Raw genomic sequence first — 25,159 nt, 5'->3', positions numbered from 1 at the left:
GGACGATCTCTCACGAACCTGGCACACCACTCTGGACAATCTATGAACCTGGCACACCACTCTGGACAATCTATGAACCTGGCACACCACTCTGGACAATCTATGAACCTGGCATACCACTCTGGACAATCTATGAACCTGGCACACCACTCTGGACAATCTATGAACCTGGCACACCACTCTGGATGATCTACCTGGCACACCACTTCCTTCCAGGTGTCTGGTTGATAAATGGAGTTTCAGTGTTGTTGGACTTAATATATTCTTCTACAAGATCATCTTTCGTAACCCCCCAACCCCACTGAGCTACTGTAGGACCTGCATAATATAAACACATATTTCTAGAAATATGAATTAGCAAACAAGCTAGATATTTCAAATCAAGCACTTAACTTATACTGATATTTAGCCTAAAAAGCACTGCTTACGGCAATTTTTGACCTACACGCTATAGCTTGCTATAATATCAAAGATCAGCTCAGCCTGTGAGTTGCTATTAAGGTTTGCAAGTTATACTACCTGGAGACAGCTTGAAATTTCACACTCTACTACTATAGTTAGATGAACCTCAGATCCCTCGTGTCCCTCAACCTTGACCTTTTCTGTGACTATCTAAGTGACTTTCTGTGAATCCTAAACTTTCTGACTAGCAGTGATAGGTTGATGATGGTGTCATTTTGATGGAGACGACAAGCCTTCAACATGTGAGGGCACGAACTGTAGTTCTGACGTCATCCTGTGTAAATTAGATATTAAAATAAAATAATGTTGCAGATGATTTTGGTTGATTTTACTACCTTATAAAGTGCTTGCCTTTTATAAAATGTTTTAAAATTTATTTAGTTTTGATTATCACCTAAATGGGCTTAATGGGTACAACACCATTTGCTAATTAGAAGGTATAATTATATAATAGCTTACTTTTCTAATACAATTACAAGACAATTTACTTGATAGACTTATGTACAGAGCACACTGAAATGTACAGTGGCTATGTGATCTGAAGTGGTTTTGTACCTGTTAAGCCCACCTTGAAAAAGCATAACATTGCAGAAAAGTATGTAAAAGACTAACAAAGTCTTTTTCATTTTTATAATAAAGTATTCAGATAATCTTTGTAGATCATAATATTACTTATAAAAGTACTAATTAGGCAGATTTTCTAACGAAGGTTCAGATCATGAATCTCTTAAATTCATAAAAAGCAGTCATACTTGCCTTTAAATCCATCAAAACATTATGGAAAATAAAGTTCTCTGGTTGTTTGGAGACTGTGGGATCTATGTACTTACATGTTCGTAAATACTGCAAATTCATAGCCTTCGTCCTTTGTAGATTTTCTGCGTGTGATTTACTAAGCAGCTCTTTTTCGTGAACAACTATCGTAATATCACAGCAAGTTTACCAACAGCATAAATTACTGCTTATTATACAGGAGAGATCAGAGTTTGCATCTCATTATAAATAGATTCGCAACGCAGACAGTCACGATTTAGACCTTCCGGAGGTAAAGTAAACATTACGTTGTAATAGTGTAACGCAGACCCTGGGCACAGCGAAAACAAACCAAAATGTAATCTAAAAGAAACGGTCCCCAAAAACAGAAAGCATCAATAAAAGTAAGCTTGTTTCTGTATATGGAAGTTTAACATGGTACACATGCACGGTAATTCTGCACTCTAACCATGATTCCCAACATGCTTCCTGTGCTTTAATTTAATTTAAGAATATAGCAGAAAACTTTTGTTTAAGTATATGAATATTTTAGTTGGTGTTTCATTTGTCTATGCACTACAGCAGTAACTTTAATTTGATAATAATAACAAATAATACTGTACAGTATTACTGTTCAGGCAACACCTGCCCCTCCACCATGCTGTAGGAGACACTGCACTGTGCTCTGACCTGAATTACTGAATATTTATGAGCTTTGTCCAGTTATTATGCTTGGATATTTGTATTGGTGCTTTAGTTTCTTGCACTGTCCATGTAATTTAGAGTTACCATGTTTGCAGAGTGAAACACTTATTTTCTTCAATTTATTGAAGTCGCACCAACTGTGAAGCAGTTAAAATAACAGTATATAATAATACAATAACACAGTCACTTAAAAAATGAAACACTGGGTGTGTGTAGGCCTATTGGAGAGGATAATAACTACGTATTTTCTTTATATTGTCATCTCATAACATGGAAAATGTACAAAAACGCAAGAACAGATTAACTATTACCATTTAAACGTGATAAACACATAATCAGAATGATTTAAAACAAAATAATCCATTAGATTGTTTATTTTATTTTTGATAACACAACCTAACAAATTACTCTGCTATTATCTAGCTGAGCACTGAGCAGTTTTGTACTTAAAAACAAGGAAGGACGATTTCACAATTTTACTGTTTCTGACGGGACAAAAATTGAAATACTGTTTTTGCTCTACTTGCTTTCAAACTTCATGTAAAATGTTTACTTCCGAGTGGTGTTACCTTATAGTTTGTTTTATGTGAAGCGGCTTGTTGTTCTGTTTGATGTTCTTCCTACCTAAAAGCAATTAGAAGGAGCAGCGTATCACAGTCTATCATTCTACCACCAAGTAATAAAGTGGAATAGTTGTGTGATTTATGTAAGTTTAACAAAGCACATTCAAATTTAAAATAAACCAAAACAAAATGTATTTATTGGCATTGCCATTTTAATAGACTAATAAATAAATTAGCTTTCTTTTTTTTTTTTAAGTAACTAAATGCACATAAACGTTTAAAACAGGAAGTTTTACATACGAACAGATGAATCTACGCCACTGAGATATGTATAAAATAAGTGGCACAAACCGAAGTCGTAAATCAGCAAATAATGATGATACATCAAGCTTAAGCGTGAAACTTTGATAGTATAATGAGATTCGTACATTTGCATACGAAAGTACTTTGAAACAAACAGTCTTAACGAAACTACCGCAGCAGGGATGAAACCAAGATACGGGAGTGGAAATGACTTTAATACATCTCGGGTAGGTCTACAAAGTCACAAAAACCAACGAAAAGTCAAGATACGAAAGAAAAATCAATGATACACACAGCCCACTGAAATGTTCCTGTGCCTTTCAGCATAGCCACCAAGACGTTCAGACAGAAAAACATTAAAAAACTGGCTTCAAATAAAAAATAAAAAAAAAATCTGACAATATTAAAATTGAAGGTTGCATTTTGTGACCTGGTGATGTGATTTGAACAGGACAGCAACAGAGACACTCCTGCCTATTTCAGCTATTCAAATACAAAAATGGCAGACTTACAGTTGTGGTCTGTCAGCCAGTCAGTCATGTTGCATGGACTTCTGTTTATGGCTAAGCTCCAGTGAACTTTCGTCTTTCAGTCCAGACAAGAGGTTTTCTTTGGGGGTACTTCTTCCCCAGGAACCTGCAAGAGAGAAGGGTTACAGTACAGAACTACTTGGAGGGCAGGCTGTCAGGCTGAGAAATGATCACTGCATAGACTATTTAAATTTACTGTTGTCTGCCACTGAGCACGAGGAAGGGAGAAGCTCACAGTATTTCTAGTGTCAGAAATATTTATCGAACTTTTACTCTGCCTGCCATATATATTACACTGTGCTGCTTTATTCTGAACCAAGGATGTAAGAGAGGGATGGTCAGTTGAGGTCAGTGCTGGGTGATTCACTTATTTCACAGTAGGGGGCACAATTATGAACAACTTACCGCTGTCGAAAAAGTCATAAGTTTCTAAAAAAAGAAAAGAGGCAGAAATACCAAGGAAACAACCAATACAAAAAAAAGATTATTGGGTGGTTCTCTATCTCTGGGACCGATACAAAAAAAAGGCATAGTGGATTGCAATAAAACAAAAAAAGTAGTGCAAAGGGAAACAGGCCTTACAGCCACCTTATAAAATTATTATTTTGGATAATATTCTAGGTAAGTCAGCTGTTACTGAAACATCCTCCACAGGCCCCTGACAGGCCAAAACAATTACTGGAAAGACTACGGATCTCCTCGACTTCAAAAGAAGTATATAACAAGATAGTGTCACCCCCTTGTTTATAAACAGCTGCCCACCTGAAAACTGAGGAAAGGCAAACCACAACAAAGAGAAAGACTACTGCAGTAAATGTAAATCTTTAATACATAGTCTGTTAGAAACACAAGGCTCGTCTCATCTCAACAGTGAAAGAGTATTTTTCGGTACAATAAATATGTTGTAGTACAGTACATTACTATAAATGAGAAAAAAAAGCCCCTAAAAATTGAGTCATCATGATCTAGTACCAGATGCTGCTAGAGACGCCAGAGAAACGCTGTTGTGAAGCCTTTAGCACGTCAATGCAACAAATAGGGCGAGTTGCAGCATCTTATTAAACACAAGTACAAAATCCTTAAATGAAATGAATGTCACTGGGCTTTCCTCTTTGAAGAACCTTTTTTTTTTTTTTCTTACGGTCGCTCAAGATCCAGTCAGCATACCTATATTAAGGGCAATACTACGAGCTTACATAATGGCATTTGAACAATCCATGGACACAGTTGCTGATGGTACGCGGTAACCATAGCAGCCAACACAGCATTCACCGTTCTTTTATGTTGTTCACAGCGTATTTGCCAGCGAGACAGTGCAGTGTATATCTGAAAGATGTTTATTATAATAATTCCATGCACAGATCTTCCCCAGCCTCCCCATAGTAAAAAGTCAGGCAAGCTTCTACTTCAAAGACAAGGTGCTCAGTCTGATTGGGGGGCAATGTGTGAGGGAGACAGGAGTTCAAGGGTGTACATTCCTCTCATGCTGATAAGACCCCGGTCTGCCTGCTGCAAATGTATTAACTGTTTTTCAGCAGCTTATTCACAATATTCTTACCCTAACAGTCTCCACACACCAGATGCAATGTGATTTTTAAATTGGCGACGAGACATTTTCGCAGTGACATGACCACATGCACCAGAAGCGACACAGAGGCAATGTGACAGGTTTGAAAACTGGTACATATTCACCAACATGATTTGGAAATTATGAGTGTGTTCTCTGACAGTATTTCAACATACATGGCAATAAATCATACACACCAGGCTTATCTAGTTCATTTGAAATATATGGGAGTATTATCTTTTAAATCTGCACCTTTATAATTGCGATGACCTTTGTCATAAAGCTCTGGGTATTTTTTCAACAGCAAGTATCACTGTTTCCTCTGTCATTTTTGGATACTGCTTCACCCTGCTGGAGACGTGCATTGAAGTTGTTCTCTGATTGATCACCTAATTGACGTGCGTCAAACTGCAAAAAATAGGATTTAATTCCATTTATTTTGCGTCTCTCCAATGCCGCTTCTGAGTGTGAAAGACAGTTATCAAAAAAAAGTATAGGTTCTATTCATTTTGACACATCGCTGCACAGTTCAGATTGCCGTAGGTAGCAGCCTTAACTCTAGTGGTGGGATCAGCAACCAATTTCTGACAAACCTGACAAGACTCAAAACACATTGCATACAAATGAGCTCCCACTGCAAACCTGACAAGACTCAAAACACATTGCATACAAGATGAGCTACCGCTGCAAACCTGACAAGACTCAAAACACACTGCATACAAGACCAGCTCCCGCTGCAAACCTGACAAGACTCAAAACACATTGCATACAAGACGAGCTCCCACTGCAAACCTGACAAGACTCAAAACACATTGCATACAAGACGAGCTCCCACTGCAAACCTGACAAGACTCAAAACACATTGCATACAAGATGAGCTCCCGTTTCATTACAATACATGCCTCAGAAACGAACTGCACTGCTAGCGGTTTCAAGTGGTACTGAGGCAGGAGGACTAACATTAAGCAATGTAAAATGTGACAGAAAAAAATTAAAATCTGCAAAAAACAGTAAGGATCATTAAAATAAAAAGCAGGAATGTATCTATGATAATTGGTAAAAAATGAAAACCAAGAACCGTATTTATGAGTTATTAGCAGCTGTGGAAACGGCATACAAATACAATTGTTGTTGCTTTATCGGGACGCCTTGGGAGAAGTAAAAATATCCAGAATAAGGGGCTGTCCCAATTAAACGAGCAGCATTTGAGACGAGTCACACTTTCTTGTTTCAAAATGAAAAGAAAAAGAATGAAATCAGATCACATTATGACATCATGCATGTGCTATGGGGCTTCAATAATTACAACACGATGAAATGCCGGGAGACTTAAAATTCTAATTAATTCCAACGCATTCCAGTGGGAGATTTTGACCACTTTCAAGTTGTAACTTTTTCTGACATTAAAATGTCTTCAAACTGGAGTATACTTAAAGTACTTTGACAAATAATGAAATGAATACTATAAAAAAGGGGGGGGGGGACACTAGGCTCCTTTGGTTTTTAGGGTAAATAAACAATGCATTTCAAGGTTTTGTTTTATGGCAGATTTCAAATAAATAGTGTATGAAAAACTATTTTGACGACACCATTTTCTTCAAACTGAACAAAATGGAAACACTTACTGTAGACTGCTAATGAATTTAATAAAGCAGGGAGGGGTGGGGTCACCAGGTTCAATTGTCCACTAGGATCCATTACTTTACAGCAAACACTTTCTCAACCATTCATTAGCTACAAATATAGGAAAAAAATCTAATCTCATAAGCAAACTTACAGTCAGTCAAAAATTGAAAACAGGTGTAATAAATAAAACAATACTACATTTTAAATGCACATGCTAATATCATACACAAAAATCAGAAAGATTTAATTATTTAGTTTAATTAAATCTTTGGGAACTACTGTGTTTTATGTTCTATTGCACAAGTAGGTGTCCATGTATTTGCCAAACTGTGTTTATTAGCAGGCTTTTTATAATACCATACAAGGTAGTTATTTTTTTAGTTTTTTTTAAACCTACCTGTTTGATATTGTAGACTACTCAATGTGATGAATCTTAATTAATATCAATTAAAAAAAAAAAAAAAAAAACACAACTATAAAATAATTGTAGGTGCATTTAATTTATTTCTGAAATTGTAGGTATTCACTAGTTAATTTAGGCTATAGTTTACTTATATGTAGCAGTGCAGTGAATTTACATTTCTCTATTACATTTGCTGGATTGATCTACATTTGAATTGGTAGTGTACTTACACTTTTGACATCTGAGCAGAACTCCAAACCATACACTCCAACAAATAGCATGATTCTCTTTAATAGTTCTAAACAGAATATACTTTATTTCAAAAAGACTAAAAACTTGAAATACACACTGTTGTTTAAAATAACACTGGCAGCATGTTGTCTGATTTAACCACTTATAAGGCAATGTTCTTTTAGGAGTAATCAGTGCATGCCTGTTTAATACATCTCCATCAGAATCAAAAGACACATTTGTAGTATAACTGTAAGCGCACACACACTGTTAACATTACAGCTTATTTCTATCTCTACTCATTAAAGCGTTACTACATGCCTAATTACAGGGCTTGAAGGAAAAAACCTGTAAAAAAAATAAAAATAAAAACAACTTAACAGAAACAGTGTTTGTTTCTCTAATGAAGCTGTTTAAGAAATCACCTTCCACCAACATGATTTTAGGGAAAAAAAAAAAAACAAACCTCAGAATTGCAGATACATCCATACACACGAGGCACACAGCAGAATGCAGAGCAGAAACAGTTTGGAGGACTTGGAGTTTCCCTTAGCCTTCCCCTCCCAATATTACACATCCAAGACTCTCCCCTAGCAGCCCTCAGCCACCCAGTCTCTTTCCCAAATGCATCAATAATTCAACGGCTACTAAAAGCCCCATTACAGAGTCACCCACTAGCATGAACAGCAGATCAGAAGGGGGGGGGGGGGGTGTAGAGAGGAAGAACTCAATGGAATCCCAGAGAAACATATCAGCTTTCTAATGTTCTTAATTAAACACTTTAAAGTGCAGGACTCACCCAGCTGTCTGCATTGTCCAGATCATTTAAAAGGCAGTTTCTGCATGTCCATTACCTTTGCTGTGTGGTAAATAGAAGAAAAGATAAACCCTACATGCAGAATATCTGCTGCCAAATACCAACAGTGAAGTGCCAGGCCATTCAAGAAACCTGCTTACAGCAGAAGGATATTTGTATCCGGTATATTTTTTTTATTTTTTTTTTGCTATTCAGAGCTCTATGATCATCAATAAGAATAACTGGAGATGAGACCATGTGACATCCAGTCTCAGTATTAATCTGTTCTCTCTCTCTCTCTCTCTCTATTCTGGTTGCAGATAAAACTGCCTGTGTTTCATAACACTTCTCACAGCTACAATGAATCATGACTGCAAGGACTGGAATTCATTCTTCGCTCCTTAGTTGGCACTGTAGCTTTACTTTCCTCATCATAGACTTAGTGTGGACTCTGGTCCCCATATATATATATATATATATATATATATATATATATATATATATATATATATATATATATATATATATATATATATATATATATATATATATATAGAGAGAGAGAGAGAGAGAGAGAGAGAGAGAGAGAGAGAGAGAGAGAGAGAGAGATAGATATAGACACACACTGCAGTCCATTTATAAGAATCACTGATATAGGAATCAACCGCAAATATTGATCAAAACCACTGGGACCAAATCATTCCTATACCAACCAATGTAAAATCAAATCAGCTTGTAAGAATCAAGCAAAAAGCTTACAAGAATAATTTCGGGGAAAACTGACTACATTTAATATGGTACTTGATCAAGTGCAATGAGGTGAACAGCTAATAAAGCCGTTTTTGAATTTGATGTATTGTCCTCAGTGATTGAGCACCATTTACATCTGAATACTGTATTTAAACTGCTAAGGAAAGCAGCCGTGAATTTTTCGTAGGCGTGCATACATGCGGGAACTTGTGACATATATTATCATTTAGAGAGTGCTTAACCTCAGACTATTTCACATTTATTTATTGACTGACTTTTAAATTCTGATCTTTATTCTGTCCTGCGGATCACTTCTAGTAGAATCCCTACCCATTTCCCATATTGATGTTGGACAGATGCCTATAAGCATTAAAGCTGGCTTGGCAAAATGTTCCACCAACTGCACCTGTAATCATGCAATTTGAAAAATGTTTACTTGAAACCTGTTGTTGTACTTGCATCAAGGTATATTTGTACTGTATAACAAGTACATCAGTATTTCAGTGCTCCAAGTGGTTCTCGCTAACAATGTGTACATCCATTTTCAGTCTGCAGTTTCGATTTTTCATTTTAAAACCTGTATGTGGTACTACATAGGCGAAATAAAATCTGTGGTCATTTCATTTGGAGAGTGAAATTATCCCCACCCCTTCAAAGCTTTTGTTCCTGTGATAAACTAAACTAGCTGCTTCCATTATTGACTGAAATGCCTCTAAACAGTAAAATGCTTTGACTCAGAAGACTATGAGGTGAAATGACATGGGAAGTGAACCAGCAACATACCTCCTGAGAGAGGCACGGAAATGAAGATTTCTTTAATCCAGTGTAGTATCAGACATCATGATTCAAAGTGAAAATACATGTTTCCAACAAGTGTTTTTATTGTGTTACTTTAGTTATTGTACAACTACTTTAACAACTAGAAATGGGAGTATATACGAACAAAAACACAGCATTCCCAGGGGCATAGTCTAAAGAGGAATGTTGTATTTGATTGACCTGGTTTGTAAACTTAAAATAACAACAATGGGTATCTGAAAAAGATATGTACTGTATATCCAGAGTTGAAAGTGTTGGAAGTCACATACTGTACAACTTTACTAGGAGAATAATAGAGTACAGCAGTGTACCAACTACAACGACACCATGTCAATGCCTATAATCACGGACAGAGGAGAAATTACATTCACAATGTATTCAATTTAAGACCCCCTTAACTGGACTTCAGTTATCTGATCTTTCTTTTCTCTTCCTGTATTGCCAAAGTGGCCTCTCTTTTTCTTCTTTATCTTACTCTTCATTTGAATAATACATACACTTTAATGTGGTAAACTCTACAATGAAAGCATCAGGAATATCCCAGTTACCAACACATCTCAGTATTTATATTTACTATGTTTATCGTTTTATACAGTTGCATTTAAACAGTATAGTGCTGCTGTCAAGGCGGGGGCTAAGGCAAGACACTGATATTCTATAAATGTAATGCACTTGCATATCATAAACAATGCCTAATGTGTTTTGAAATCAGGTTTTATCGAACGGCCTTGAGTAAATGGTTGTGTTCCTAAGCGCCTCTCTGAAGCGCTTGCCTGCAGCCTGTTCCACAGCTGCTCTTGTGGACAAAACCAATCATTCATGCCAAGGCTATTTAATACCTGGGAACTATACAAGCTGGCAGGACAGTACTGTATTATGTTCAAGAACACAAGACACTGTACAGTAATATACACATTTGATAGCTATGCCCATACATTAGCTCACTCTCAGGACTTGGGGTTTTTAAACTAAAAGCACAAATACATGGGACAGAGAAAACCATTAACACCTACAGTAACTCTTGTAATGAACGTGCAGTTTTTTCACAGTAAATGATCTGTTAAATACACAACAAAGCATGCTAATCCTTTACATTAGCTTCTGTTTAAAAATAATGTTTACGTACATCAAGAAGATTGAACCTTCTAGGTTGAAAATATCAGCTCAGTACAGTACGTGTTTTAAAACAAACTGCTATGCAACAATGTATGGTTTCCAATAACGAGAGTTCATAAGGTCAATGTACCAATGTATATATTTTTTTTAAAAAATGGCTATAAAATTTAAATTGGTTAATGTGTCTGTAAATAGAAAAGAATAAACAAATAAAACAACTCCTGTTCTGCAGACACACTGAACTAAATTTAGTCCAAGGTGTTAGCATAGCCAGATTCTTGCTGTGACCTGCAGAGGTCCTAGTTTACATGACCTATTAAGTCCAAAGCATTCTAAAAGGAGCTGCGTTTGAATTTTTTTTTTTTTTTTTTTTTTTTCTCTGCTCTATCTGCTGCGAGACTGTGCTCAGCAGTGCCTTGAATTTTAAAATCTGTTCTGCTTGTTTTATTGTAACCATCCGGTGGATTCTTTCACATACAGCTCTGGCCAAAAGTTTTGCATCACTTAAATTTTAGGAGGTAGACATAATTTTGATCTTATTTAAAAATCATGTAAAATCACAGAATCTACAAAATGATGTCTACCGGAAGCCATAATAGTAGTACAGTATTTCATGTTAGACTTTGAAATGTCACATTTTTCAATTTGTCACAGTTAACATTTTAATTGAAGAATTGGCGGCCTTTATGATATTATTTGTTTGCATGCGCTGCCGTGACATGTGATGCTTAAAAAAGCACTTGTTATGGGTCTTCCACAATCTAAAAATTTCTAAGAAAAATACATTTCATTTTTCTATATCTGGCTACTGTATCAAATCTCTCGCCAAATTTTACATGCCAGCAATTAGGCCTATACCAGATTCTCCATTGAAGCCAAATATCTTCTTTAAGAACACATAACAGGCACAAAGTTTATCCCACAATTGCAAACTATTAACACTAAAATTGGTTATCCAATTCGGGTCTACTTGAATGTTTTACAGACTTGGCAGTCACCAATGCAGAGATCCATTTTTGTGAATAAAATAATGAATAAAATGAACAAATTCCATACATTGTTCCTAGAAAATGGATAACATTTTGGAGGGACTGTGACAATGATCTATTCAGAGTGGGGTAAAAAAGGAAACTAATGTCACACCACCAGCACCTGCAGGAGTGGTTGAATACTTTGAGTCAGTGTACAATACAGTCCACATCATGCCAGGCGACCATTTGTTGAAACAAACTACCAGTTGAATCAATGCTTTCCATATAAAGCTTTAATATAATCAGTACGCAGTACTAAACAGGCTTGCAGCACAGAAGTGACATCTAGCAGAAACGAAGAGTACAATAGATGTCAATGAAGTAAAGAGGTGGTCATTAGCCACAGTGCATTTCTTGAACCTCACTCACCTCAGGCTTGTGTGTATAAACATAATGCTGCCACATAAGTGCACAGAAAAATTTAAAACTCACCCCTTCTTGGGCAGTCTGATGCAAAGCTCAGAGTGAAGGAGCAGAGCTTCTTTCCAGCATCTTAAGGCAGACCCCCCCAAGTTAATGGTTCTGTGTTGTTTTTTCCACCTCTGTGTGCTGCATTCTGCTGCTGGTGTCCTCAAGTAGCTGCAGCTCTGCTCAGGTTTCTATTGCATGTACAGTAATGTGCTATACATCTGAAGCAAGCAGCTCTGCAGACGCCATGCTGCTGCATTACAGGAGTGAGATGTACTGTAGCACTACAAGCAAATCAGCAAACCGCCCCCCTCCTATTGCACTGTACCAGTTAAAGACACAGTGTTCTTATAGCATTTAAAGTACAGCTTTCTGTGGACTCTACTAGAAAGCAGAATCAATAGATTGAGCAATTGTTATTTAATGTGTCGGTTCATTGAGACCGTACAGGAAAATTATTCAGAACTGCTGTATTCATCCCATCCTATATATATATATATATATATATATATATATATATATATATATATATATATATATATATATATAATAGTTGATCTTATTTTTCTAACCTGGCTTTTTGCACCTTATATAAGAACAGAAAGAAAACAAATTAGATTATTTTATGATCTGCAATAAATACATGAAATTTTTACCTTTTAAATTACATTTGTGTTGTTATATAGGCTAGTTATTTTAACACTTCAGAGTCGCTACGCGTCAATGAACTGGCGGAAGAAATGCTTTACTCTGGAAATCTGGTAACCCTATACATGCCCGGTCTCAAAGATATCGTGCAAAGGAAACAAATACAAAAATGATGTCTGAAATAAACATCAATTCTACTGTACATTAAAGTATTTGTCTCCTTCCTTTAATAGGTTATTTGATACAGGGTCGATTTTACTCCTGAGTTTTATTTTTTTATTTTTTTCTAGTGAATTCACAATTAAAGAATGTTCAAATATTTGATAACATTTTGAATGAATATTTGAGCATGAAGCACCCATGTTTGTCCCGATAGATAGCTAGAGACAAGTTAGTGAGTCTGTACAGTATTATCCTCTGGATTACTCTGAGAAATAAGTGGATGATCCAATCCTGGACGTTTTCACAGTGGTGTATAACTAAACTATGTCTGAGTACTCAAATGACTTTCTAACATAAGAATACATTAATTCCTAATGACTAAGGAATACATGCATTCGACAATTTTGGTACAGCAAGTACATTCATTGATTGACACAGGTTTAATTTTGCAGCAAGACATTTTCATTGTCTGTGCTCGATATAGATAAGGAAGGCTTGTTATGGGGTTAAAACAACACCACTACATTGATTTTTGCTTATTTGCCAAGAAACAGACAGAACAAGTATCAACTACTGTTAAAATCAATGCTAAGTACCTGTAGTAAGGCCAATGATAATGCAAATGACCAGCTTATGCCAACGAATATTCAAACACTGCAGAGTCCAATGACAGAACATACTCATGCAACAGCCTACATTACACAAAGTTACACCAGTCCCACCAATGTCTTTAAACTTCGGGCGCCAGTTCTATAAAATACACAAAATTATTTATTACCTGTGATCACAAGAGTGAGCGGAGAGCTCTCCAAAAGCTGTCTCTTTTTAAATGTATGATCCCCATAGCTGTATAATTAAAAGACTGTTGCAGAAAGAAAGCCAACCCAATTAAACAGATACTGCACAATGATCAAAGCACAAAAACACATTATTTTGAAAGGCCCCAGTGCAGAACTTGCATAGTAACTTAAACTTGTGCAATACTTTATAATGTAATTTGTTGACGATTATTTTGTTACTATAAAGCAATGTTAAACAGTAAAATCTGTTACTGTAATTATACACAGTATGCACGATTCCCGTGTCAAAGTAGTGCAGTCACTCACTGAATCATAAAATACAGTATGACAAGTATGAAGACAGGATCTCAAAGTGTTAAATCTTTCTCATCCGAAAACCAAAAAAGTCACATGGCCACATTATGTCATCTAAGATCATAGGTCAAAGTGAGTTTCCATTCAGAATATCACATGGTTTATGAGATTTTAGCTGTTGAAATATCCAACAGCGTGTAAATGATTAATTTACTGTATCCTTACCTGACATTTTAATCCTGGCTATCAGTTTTTGGGAACATGATTTTACAGTTGGGTTTGAACAAAGCATGTATTCCTAGTATGACAATAAAGAAATCCAAAGCATTACTGTTTGTTTCCTGCAAAAAAAAAATATATATATATATATTTTTTTTTTAACTTTCATTTCCATTGAATTAGTTACTTAGCCAAGAGTCATCTGTATCAGAATTGTTAGGGTACAGCCCTCAACCACCTCCCACCCCTTCCCTAGTATCAGGTTTCATATCCAACGTCCTTATGCATGAGGGACACAGAGTGCGGCACAATGACTGCCATTGGCTTGCATGTGAAATCAATGACTGATGAGTTACTAATTAGATTACAATTTATTTTGAAAATGCGTTTGCAATAAATAAACATTTCTGTATTGGACTGATGCCCAGCATAACACTATGTAACACAATTTTTGTTCCTTGGTAGTAAGTGTTATTTCCTAATTGCTTATGCCTCAAAAGTATAGAAAATGGCTATTATTCCCCACAAACTTTGCTTTTGTGACCAGGACAGTGATATTTCAAAATATCACTATTTCCAATGGGAAAACAGGCAAATGTGTGTCTTTTCGTTCACATAAAGTCAGAAAAAAACAACATATAAATCCAAATGAACATGTAGTTATACTCAAGTAATACAAAAATGACTACAAAAGATTTAGAAGCAAGAAGTTTTTCGAGATTTACGATTATACTGTATTGTGTTTAAATGTTATTTGACAAATACAACATTGTACAATTCACAATGTTTACTTGTTCTTTTGTGGTAGTAAACTAGTTTTCAAAAAGTGAACAGTTATGGTAAGTGGATTTGACTAACTGTAATCAATTTCCCAATTACACTGGCCCTGTAGTTCTGCTCAGAAAATGGTGAAAAGAATGTACAGTATGAAACTAATGAAGGAGTCCAGTAGGTGTTGGATTAGGAGCATGCAGTTTAACAAAGTTATAGCATTCACTCATAGCTTCACTAATGTTCGAAGTTAACCTGCTTAAGGGAACACCACTTCTGTTTTGTGCAACTTGCCTTTCAACCAAATTAGGGTACAGTAACTGCAACCAAGGAGTTGATGATATTACTATGTTTTTAGATTACTTTCTATTGTTTTTTTATTAATACAGGTAAGATGCTGTAACAAAGTGCCCGCCCCTGTGTATATTATCTGTTGCGTGTGGTGTGTTTAAATGTTGGTGTATAGACATTGGTACACGGGATATAAACGGGTCTGTGTAACATGAGTGTTTAAAAATGTATATGTGTATTTAGGCACGAGGATTGCACAGCACTTCACGTGCAAGTAAAATGTAGTAATATGTGAGCACGGGGAATTGCACTTTATTAATTCACGTGCTGGGATTCAAGTGAATAATTAATTGGTAATTGAATCCCAGCACAATAGTATATATAGATGCACGTTGTCACATACTGGGGTTGGGTGTTCGGTGAGCGGAGAACGGGATTGGAGACGGAGGAAATAAGAAGCAGTAGTAATAATAATAATAATAATAAGAGGAGAAAGTATCCGCTCACCGTGTTTGTCAGTGTCTGTCCGTGCACCGTTTTGTTAAGTTTAGTCTGTTTTTGTTTGTCTATTTATTTTGGCGTAGAGTGCCGTGTCCTGTGTTTTTCGTGTTTGTTAAACCTTTTATTTTGTATTAAACCGGCGCCAACAGGCGTCTTCATCATTTCATTTCATCCGTCCTGTGTTTTGTGTATTGCATTACCTTTCCTGGTTCTGACGCCGCCCACTTCGGCCGTCTCTGTGACAGATGCATATAGTAAAGATCATGTTATTTTTTTGGATCTAGCAATTTCAAAAGATAGTGAAGGTTTCTTAGACACTTCTGTGTATAGAAAAAATACTGATAGCAACAGTTCATTAAGAGCCGAGAGTTCTCCTTTTGGTCAATTTCAACGATTAAGATACATTTGCGATCAATAATCTGAATTTGATATGCAATCAAAAGTTATGCAAAAAAGATTTCAGAGGGGATACAGACATGGAATAATTGATAAGGCTTGTAATAAAGCAAAACAATTGAGCAGAACAGATTTGCTACATAAAAAACAACAAGGAATAAATAAACAAAGAAAGTATTTTGTCACTCGATCTAGTACAGAAGCACCAAAATTACAGAGAATTATACAAACAAACTGAATAAAGAGTTTTGTATTATACTATTAACAGTTTAAATCAAAGAGCATTCTTGGTTATTTTTCGATTCTTTAGGATAGCAAGTTAAAAAATTTGAACAAGTATGGCAATTGCAGATACAGAAAATACAAAAGCTCATCATTATCAGTAGCTTCTGCTATAGAATGTCCTTAGTAAGTTTCATTACAATTGGATAAGATGGAGACAGCAAAGGGTTTGGTGCTCTAGACACCCATCAAACTGCAGTAAGTAAACATGCACTCACACATTCACATGTGCACGATAGCTATGAGTACACGGTAAACAATTCACAGAAAACAAGAAACCCAACAAGAGGTCTAGACATGGCGCAATAAAGCGGGTGTTCTGTACTTAGCAGTTTGGTGTGCTAAACGGACAGAGAATCAGTTCTACCCGTTCAATGTGTTCTGTGCATTAACCACAGTGTAACAAGCTAAGACTGTAAACTTAAAGCTCAACATGGAACGACTCAAGCTGTTCTGTAATGCGAGCCTGTGGCAATGTTGCCCGCCCCCTGTGTATTTCAGTATATGTTGCGTGTAGTGTGTTAATGTTGGTGTTTACGTATAAAATACATGGGATATAAATATGGGTTACGAGCACAAGTGTTTAAAATGTATATTTGTATTTAGGCATGAGGACTGCACAGCACTTCATGTGCAGGTAAAATAATGTGAGCACGGGGAATTGCACTTTTATTAATTCACATGCAGTTGTACCTAGACTCCAACTGAATGACTGATAAGCAATCAAGTCTTGGCACAACTGCATAAAAGCTGCATGTTTTCACGCACTTGGGGGGGGTGTGTTCGGTGAGTGGAGAACGGGATTGGAGACGAAGGTAATAAGAATAGTTAATACTTAAAATACAAGCTCACCATTTTTTGTCTGTATAGTCCGTTTTGTTTGTCTTTTTGTTTTGGCTAGGAGTGCCATGTCCTGTGTCTTGTTTGTCTTTCAACCTTTTATTTTCTGTCTGTTTCGTTACTAAATACTGAGCGAGAACAAGCACTCAGCTGCACCAAACCCGCCTCTCTGTTGTTCATTTCCTGGTTCCTGGTTCTGGTCTGATGTCACCCACTGCAGCCGTTTTTGTGACACGTGGTGTCAGAACCGGGATTACCAATGCCTCCTAGACGCAGACCAGAGCAGGGACTGCAGTTTTTGGATTACAAAAAAAAAATTAAAAAAATAAATGGGGAGAAGAAGCAGGAGAGGAAAGCGGCAGCAACAACAGGAGGAGGAGGACACAGAGGAGTTCCGCCTGAAGGCTAGGAACACAGGGCGATATAACCAGCCTTCGCCGGTGTGCCCCCTCTGCCAACAGGGGCATCGCTTTTCTAGCTTTTCCTTCCGAATTTATGAAGAGGAGTAACTAGAGCCCAGAGGGGGAGGAGACAGACCCGTTCCCGTCCTCTGAGGAGATGCTGGACTGGGTATCGGACCTGGTGTGGAGCGGGGAGGACCTCCCACTGGTTGTTGACCTGCTGTCGGCCAGAGATGGGGATCGTTGGGAACGCTGGGAACAACAACCTAGTGCCCTTCGTGAACCCGGCAGTCGTGGTGATCAACTACTTAGCTGCCGATATGGGACTGCCCCAGCAGGTTGCATTCCAAGTGGGAGGAGCCACGCCTACCTGCATCCTCATTGGGCTAAATCCTCATGCCTGCTGGTTTCTCCTCCAGAGCCAGAGGGAGAGGAGCCGACTCCAGCGCCATAAGGAGAGGAGCCGTTGCTGCCGTCTCCAGCGCCAGAGGGAGAGGTCCCACCACTGTCCCCAGAGAAGGAGGGAGAGCCCCCCTGCAAGTGAGGGAGAGCAGCACCAGTCCCCTGAAACAAGGGTACACTACACGCCACTCCTACCTCCGTCGCCAGGAGACTACATGCCGCTCCCACCTCTGTCGCTAGGAGGCTATACGCTACCTCTATCCACCTAAACCCGCAGTGGCAGAGCAGCAGTAGCTGCCTCTGCCTCCGCCACCTCCACCGGCAGGAGCAGAGCAGCTGGAGCTGCCAACGCCACCTCCACCGGCAGGTGCAGAGCAGCTGGAGCTGCCTCCTCCACCTCCACCGGCAGGAGCTGAGCAGCTGGAGCTGCCTCCTCCACCTCCACCGGCAGGAGCAGAGCAGCTGGAGCTGCCTCTGCCTCCGCCACCTCCACCGGCAGGAGCAGAGCAGCTGGAGCTGCCTCTGCCACCTCCACCGGCAGGAGCAGAGCAGCTGGAGCTGCCTCCGCCACCTCCACCGGCAGGAGCAGAGCAGCAGGAGCTGCCTCCGCCACCTCCACCGGCAGGAGCAGAGCAGTTGGAGCTGCCTCTGCCTCCACCACCTCCACCAGCAGTGAATGCCTGCTGGGTCCCCGTCCACCAGCAGAGGGTGACGGCAGAGGATGATTGTCTGCTGGTATCACTTCCCCCACCATCAGAAGGAGAGGAGCTTAAGCTACCTCTGCCTCCATCACCATTAGGGGGAGAGGAGCAGGAGCTGCCTCTCCTTTCACCAGAACGACCAGGACTAGATGCTGGCGGTCCTCAGCGGCCCTTGCATAGGCTGCTGAGGGAAACAAGGGGAAGAACTGCCCGGCCGCAGTGGCCGAGAAGAGGGCCAAAACCCGCACCCCAGCTTGTCCTGACTCCCCACACATCATTGCTCGGGGATGCTTGCACGACACCGCCCAAGGATGGCTTCATGACATCGCTCAGAGATGCCTGCCTCGCTTCGCCCGAGGATGCCAGCCGCTCCGCATCGCCTGGGGCTGCCGGAACTGCTTCGCCTGGGGTCACCGTAAGCTCTGCTTGGCCGCAGGGGTCAGTGTGGCCGAAGCCCCACCAGAGGGAGCTGCCGGCTAAGAAGTGGGGAGAGGTCAGGAGACCACCTTCCCCAGCAGCAATTTTGCTGCTGGAGTTCTTGTGGCTGGAATCTCATAGGAGGGAGCTACCAGCTGAGAAGGGGGGTAAGGTCAGGTGACCACCTTCCTCAGCAGCCTTTCCGCTGCTGGAATTGCCCCGGCAATGTTGCCCGCCCCTGTGTGTATTTCAGTATATGTTGCATGTAGTGTGTTAATGTTGGTGTTTATGTATAAAATACAAAGGATATAAAATATGGGTTACGAGCACAAGTGTTTAAAATGTATATTTGTATTTAGGCACGAGGATTGGACTGAGCACAGGGAATTGCACTTTTATTAATTCATGTGCAGTTGTACCGAGACTCCAGTTGAATGACTGATTAGCAATAAAGTCTCGGTACAGCTGCATAAAAGCTGCATGTTTTCATGCACTCTGGGTTGTGTGTTCGGTGAGTGGAGAACGGGATTGGAGACGGAGGTAAAAGAGATAGTTAATAGTTCAAATACAAGCTCACCGTGTTTTGTCTGTATAGTCAGTTTTGTTTGTCTTTTTGTTTTGGCTAGGAGTGTCGTGTCCTGTGTCTTGTTTGTCTTTCAACCTTTTATTTTGTGTCTGTTTCGTTATTATTAAATACTGAGCAAGAACAATCGCTCCTATAATCTGTTTTAATTGAAGAAATGCCTTGCAGCTTTTCAGCACTACAGTTTTTTATGTATACAGAACAATGTAAAAAGCAAACCTCTGAGTAACAAAATATGTAATAAATAAGAGCCACTTACCAAATAGTTCTTTTATTTATACTAATCTCTATGCATAATATACTGTACTTTGTTTCTCAAGTCATAAGGACATAGATCATTTTAATGGGCCAAACCACCAGCCTACATGAGTGGCTGATCCTCCATAAAGTAGGGCTTTAGTGTAACCAACAGTTTAGTGAATGAAAGAAACTACTATTATTATTAGGCTTCCAAGCCAAAGGCTGGGAAGCCTATTGTTATTGCTAAAGTTTCTTCTTTTTTTTTTTTTTTTCCATTATTATTATTTTTTTTCTTCCCAAAACTTTAAACTGCTGCTGCTTTGAAGCTGTGTGACTGATCAGGTTCTGACTTGGCAGTTAACAAGCTTGTCAGATGCTGAAAAAATTTTGCTGCTGCGTCCTTGCAATTAGCGCCGTGACGCATTTTTCAATAAAACCTTTCGAAATCATCTTCTTGGGAACTGGTAAAGCGATTCACCTGACACCTGGCATGTATCATCAGCATCCAAACCCGCATCAAGTTTGCGAAGCAGAAGTTTCTGAATGTCGAAATGGCTGCCACAAACTAACAAAACACGCCCTTAACAGCAAACTGCTGGTATTTGAACACTGTCTGAGTAACAAACTCCAAACTTGGTAGTTATCGTAACAATGGGATACAAATATGTGAAAATTGCAATGTTTTATAAAACTAGATAGCCGCCAATTATACGTTTACATTTGAAATTTAAACCTGCGTCAGTCGACAGACAATTTACTTGACTAACTCCAAACTTTCACAAGCATCATCCTTGACACTGTAGCAATTCAACTGACTTAAAAAAAAAAAAAAAAAAAAAAAAAAAAGGTGTTTACCTGAAACCAAAATGGCTGTTTGAAGCATTTATTTATTTATTTTTTTTTTTTAACTAAACCCACTTCTTCCAGCAATTGCTTAAGTTTTTGGTACTGGAGCTTGGAAGCCATAAAACTGGCTGGCAGTTCTAGTATTTATTTATTTATTTATTTATTTATTTATTTTTAGCAGGCGCTTTTATCCAAACATATAAAAAATGAGTCTTAAATTGAAAAATAAAATAGAACAAAAATAGGATACGGAGAGAAATGGCAGATGGAAAGACATAGCAAACATATAAAAACAAATGAAGAATTATAAACAACAGTTATAAAATATACAACTAACTAATAAAACAACAACAACAACAACAACACAGAAACATCCCAGAAGAGCCCCAAAACAGCCCGTGTCTTTATCCGATGTTCTTACATGATTGCCGCTCACACCAGTGGGGAAGATGAATTCGCAGCATCCTTAAATCTGAGGGAGCAGAAACAGGTGTGTGATGGAATCAGGTGAAAACAACAGTCCAGCGATGAGCTATGTCGCACAAAGAACACTTGCAATGATGTTATTGTTTGAATGAGAATTGAAACAAAACAACACAAAATAAATAGAACACCCCCTTTACCATCTGTTACCACCCATCCAGAACAGACAGTGTTCTTTCCCGATGTCCTACTATCTGTAAGAGAACATAGAGGGAATCATAGAGTACCGCTGTGTACCAGCTCCAAAGACACTGGGGTTTATTCACTTGGTCTAAAAAGTGGGGAATCTAAATACTGCCATCGTTTATATATTTAAAAGCAGAATGAACAACCAGTTCAGCTCCAGGACGTACGCAGGTATGTCAAAAGACAGAGCCTTGGTCAAGGCTTGCTATCTATTCTTTTAGCCGTCAGCATGCAGGCTGTACAGATGCTGTGGAATGTTTGTTTTGCAGTGGGGGATGGGATTGGGTTTTGTCTGGTTACATTTTTATCCAGTTCCATTCCATGTAAACATTCCTTGCATCTGTGAGTGGTCTTGGAAATCACGTTTGTACAATTCACATAAGAGACAGAAACCATAGGCTTAATAACATAAAACCCCATTTTCTATCTATCCTACCATGTATAATTGTACATACTCCCATGTAACTTACATGTTTAGAACTGCACTATAAATACCACATTGTTACACAGACCAATCAATTATTTAATAAGGCTAATTTAATATTGAACTGAATACATATTAAAATCAGTTTGAACACATGAAGCACTACGTTTAAAAAACGAAATATAACAAACTAAGGGAAATTTTGTTATGAGACAAAGCAAATAGGAAAATGAATAATGGTGTCAAAACAAAAATTACTGATTATCCATGGAATCAGGCATGGAAAATGGAATTTTACAATGTTCTCTTTTTCTCCTTGCAACTCTAGGGAGGATGGTAGGATACTATTCTGCAAGTTTTGCTGTTATTCGATTGATCATGTATGAGTCAATACCACTAAAAGATCAGATTGCCAGATGTAAACACGCATATTATATTATCCGACGAAGAAACGAGCGCAAAGCTATTTTTCTAGCTACTCGTTCATTAAAGGAAATTGCTCGCTTTACTGTGTAAAGGATGTAGTCACTACACCTCGCACCGTCTGTTTCATATAGACATTCTGTCTGGAGACACACCTCCTGTTAAATTTAGCAGATAATAACAAGGCAGAATGAGCCAAGAATCTAATTGGGAGGATTCATTTTGTGTTTACATTAAAAGGGGCGCTATTTAAGTTACAAATCCACTGACACAGCACTGAATCTTTGTGGAGCAACTAATCAGTCAACATGCCTTTGTGTTTCATATTTTATCCTGGTTATTTTAATGCCATTAAAACGATAAACTTAATTTGTGAAGTATTGTAAATATGATTATTTTCACATGACATTGCTTGGACTGTTACTAAACCATTCAATATTTTTTACTGTCTTCTATTAAAATTGCTATGAGCTGATGTCCTCTGTCGCTGTAACAAATACACAGCATGAATTTGAGCAGCCATGTTTCTCGAAGTTCAATGACATAAATGACTGTGATCCACTTGTTGTAATTATAAGGCAGGTGTCAGTGGAATGCGACAGGTAATACAATCAAATACTTTGAACAACGTTATATAAAAACGCTATTTCCTATTGCTTCTGACGTCGTAGTGGTATATAGAAATGAGCAACAGGTTAGTTTTCTTTTTATATGTTCCTTACAAAAGACACGAGTTAAGAGCAACTAGGCCATCATTTACAGAAATTTCTGGTCACCTATATCCACAGAGACACGGTCAGTCTCTCATCCTGCCACTACACAGCAGCACAAGCAACTGAGTGAATGAGAGTCACATCCAACCTGCTCCACTACTGAAAAATCTGGAGAGTTTACAATTACACAGTCGTATAAACGTTTGTAAAGTGAGAACAGTTGACAGGGAGACAAGCCTTTCTCTGTGGTTCGGCTGTTCTATCCAGGCTATTCTTTTGCAAACAGGTGGGGTTCCACAGAATTGTGCCAACAACTATTCAAGCAACAAGGCCTGTATAGTATCAGACAGCAGCTGCTGGCTGCCAACACTGCACTACAGGAGAGTTTAGTGAGTGTAATCACATGCCGCAGCATGAGACACTGGTTATAAAAGGCAGATGGGAGGTCTCTGTCTGGCGAGGTCACCCGAGGACAAACTGCCAGTTCATCCACATGGCCTGTCGTCCTGAAATCACAAACCCTGCTGTTTATTTGCACACACCGTTCTGTTTGCTCAACGGCCAATTTTAAAATGTCTTTCAAAACTCACTTGTTTCTTCAACACTTAATAAAAGTAAGTGGGGGGAAATAGGTGTAATAAATCAAAAAGTGTAATAGCAGAAAGACCCTTCAAGTACTGTATGGTAGATTCAGATGGTGAAGAGATTAAATTCATACAGGATAAAATTACTCTACAGCAGCGGTTCTCAAACTGGGGGGTGAGAGAAGGTTCAGGGTTTTTTTTTTTTTTTTTTTTTAATTACTGTGCACGTGCTTAAAAAAAAACATTAAAAGTAGACCGGACATTTCCATCAATGGATTTAAAAAATGTGGAATTGATGATGCGATCAGAAAACCAGAGGCAGTGTGAACTGCCTGCTAGCAGAACTGTTCTTTTTGACGTTAAGCATTTTTGTGTTTTTTGTTTTTTTTTTTTTTTGTTTTTTAAAAGAAGGGTTTAATTAAGTAACAGCCAAAATTGTTTGTTGAAAGACTGTAACAAAATGGTTAATTGTTATATTGTTGATACGACTATTAGCGCAGGCATCACAAAATCCAGAAAAAAAAATAAAAACGGTAAAACATTACTAGTCTAATAACCAGTTTGAAATGATTTTGAAGCAAATAAAAGTATTTTCGTTTGGGCTTTATTGTTAAAGATTTCCCACATGGCAATACTGTCTTACAATTACTTCATTGTAGTACTGTGATCTTTCCACTGTGTAATGTTGTGAACCATAGTTTTAGAACTGAAAGGAAGCAAGAAATTATCATAAAAGTTCACTGGTTGTTAAAATGAAAGGCCATATAAGAACGATAAATACAGCAACTGATTAGAAGGCCTTTGTTCTCCAAGTTGCTGCAGTTACATTGTTGATTGTAGAGATACTGTCTGAGCAGACATATTTAATAAAATAAACATTTCTTTAAATGTTTTTGGAATTAAAAGTATAAATGCAAAACTGCGACTTTTTTTTTTTTTTTTGAACGTGCTGTGTAAAAAAAAAATCCAACATATAAATCCGCTGAATTCAATACCAGCCAAAATTTCCCATTATACAGTATATATTAACTTAAAACAAATCTTTATGCTAACACCTCCAGGCATGTCAAAATATGTAAAAAGTAAAAAAAAAAAAAAAAAAAAAATGTCTTTGAGAACAGCTGCACTACAGCACATGCAATTTACTGGAATATATAAACCTTGGAGATGTGAAGCAAAATACTGCACAGCTAAATTATTGTAAAGATCTGTTTTAATCTCAAACTTTGCACAGACAATAATATTTCTCACAAAACTCCTTAAAAGTTTACCGTGGTAAATGTGCTTTTTTTCCCCTCATGGTTATACTATTTATTTTCCATAGTAAAACATTTTTATATATATATATATATATATATATATATATATATATATATATATATATATATATATATATATATATATATCGCGATATGCGCTTTACAATGCTCCTCTCTGCTTACAATGCTTACCTATGCTGTACTATACCATGCTTCACTATGCTGCTACT

At 37.9% G+C, this 25,159-nt stretch overlaps 1 protein-coding gene across 6 annotated transcripts in view; it reads right to left on the bottom strand.

Moving 5' to 3' along the window:
• The window catches only part of LOC121298927 (inactive tyrosine-protein kinase PEAK1-like), a 73,972-nt gene that overhangs the window by 23,304 nt on the left and 25,509 nt on the right, over window positions 1-25,159 (bottom strand). For 4 of the 6 annotated variants that reach the window (XM_041226258.1, XM_041226259.1, XM_041226260.1 and 1 more), the window contains one exon: window positions 3,299-3,422. The gene's annotated coding sequence lies outside the window, so the exon portion shown is untranslated. Of the gene's footprint in view, window positions 1-3,298; window positions 3,423-7,609; window positions 7,757-7,942; window positions 8,264-25,159 lie in introns of those variants that run through there. The other 2 variants (XM_041226262.1, XM_041226261.1) reach the window with 2 other exon arrangements.

This window comes from Polyodon spathula, chromosome 24 (genome assembly GCF_017654505.1).
Source record: "Polyodon spathula isolate WHYD16114869_AA chromosome 24, ASM1765450v1, whole genome shotgun sequence".
In the NCBI taxonomy this organism is placed as follows: Eukaryota; Metazoa; Chordata; class Actinopteri; order Acipenseriformes; family Polyodontidae; genus Polyodon; species Polyodon spathula.
This window is presented reverse-complemented; position numbering and strand designations above follow the sequence as displayed.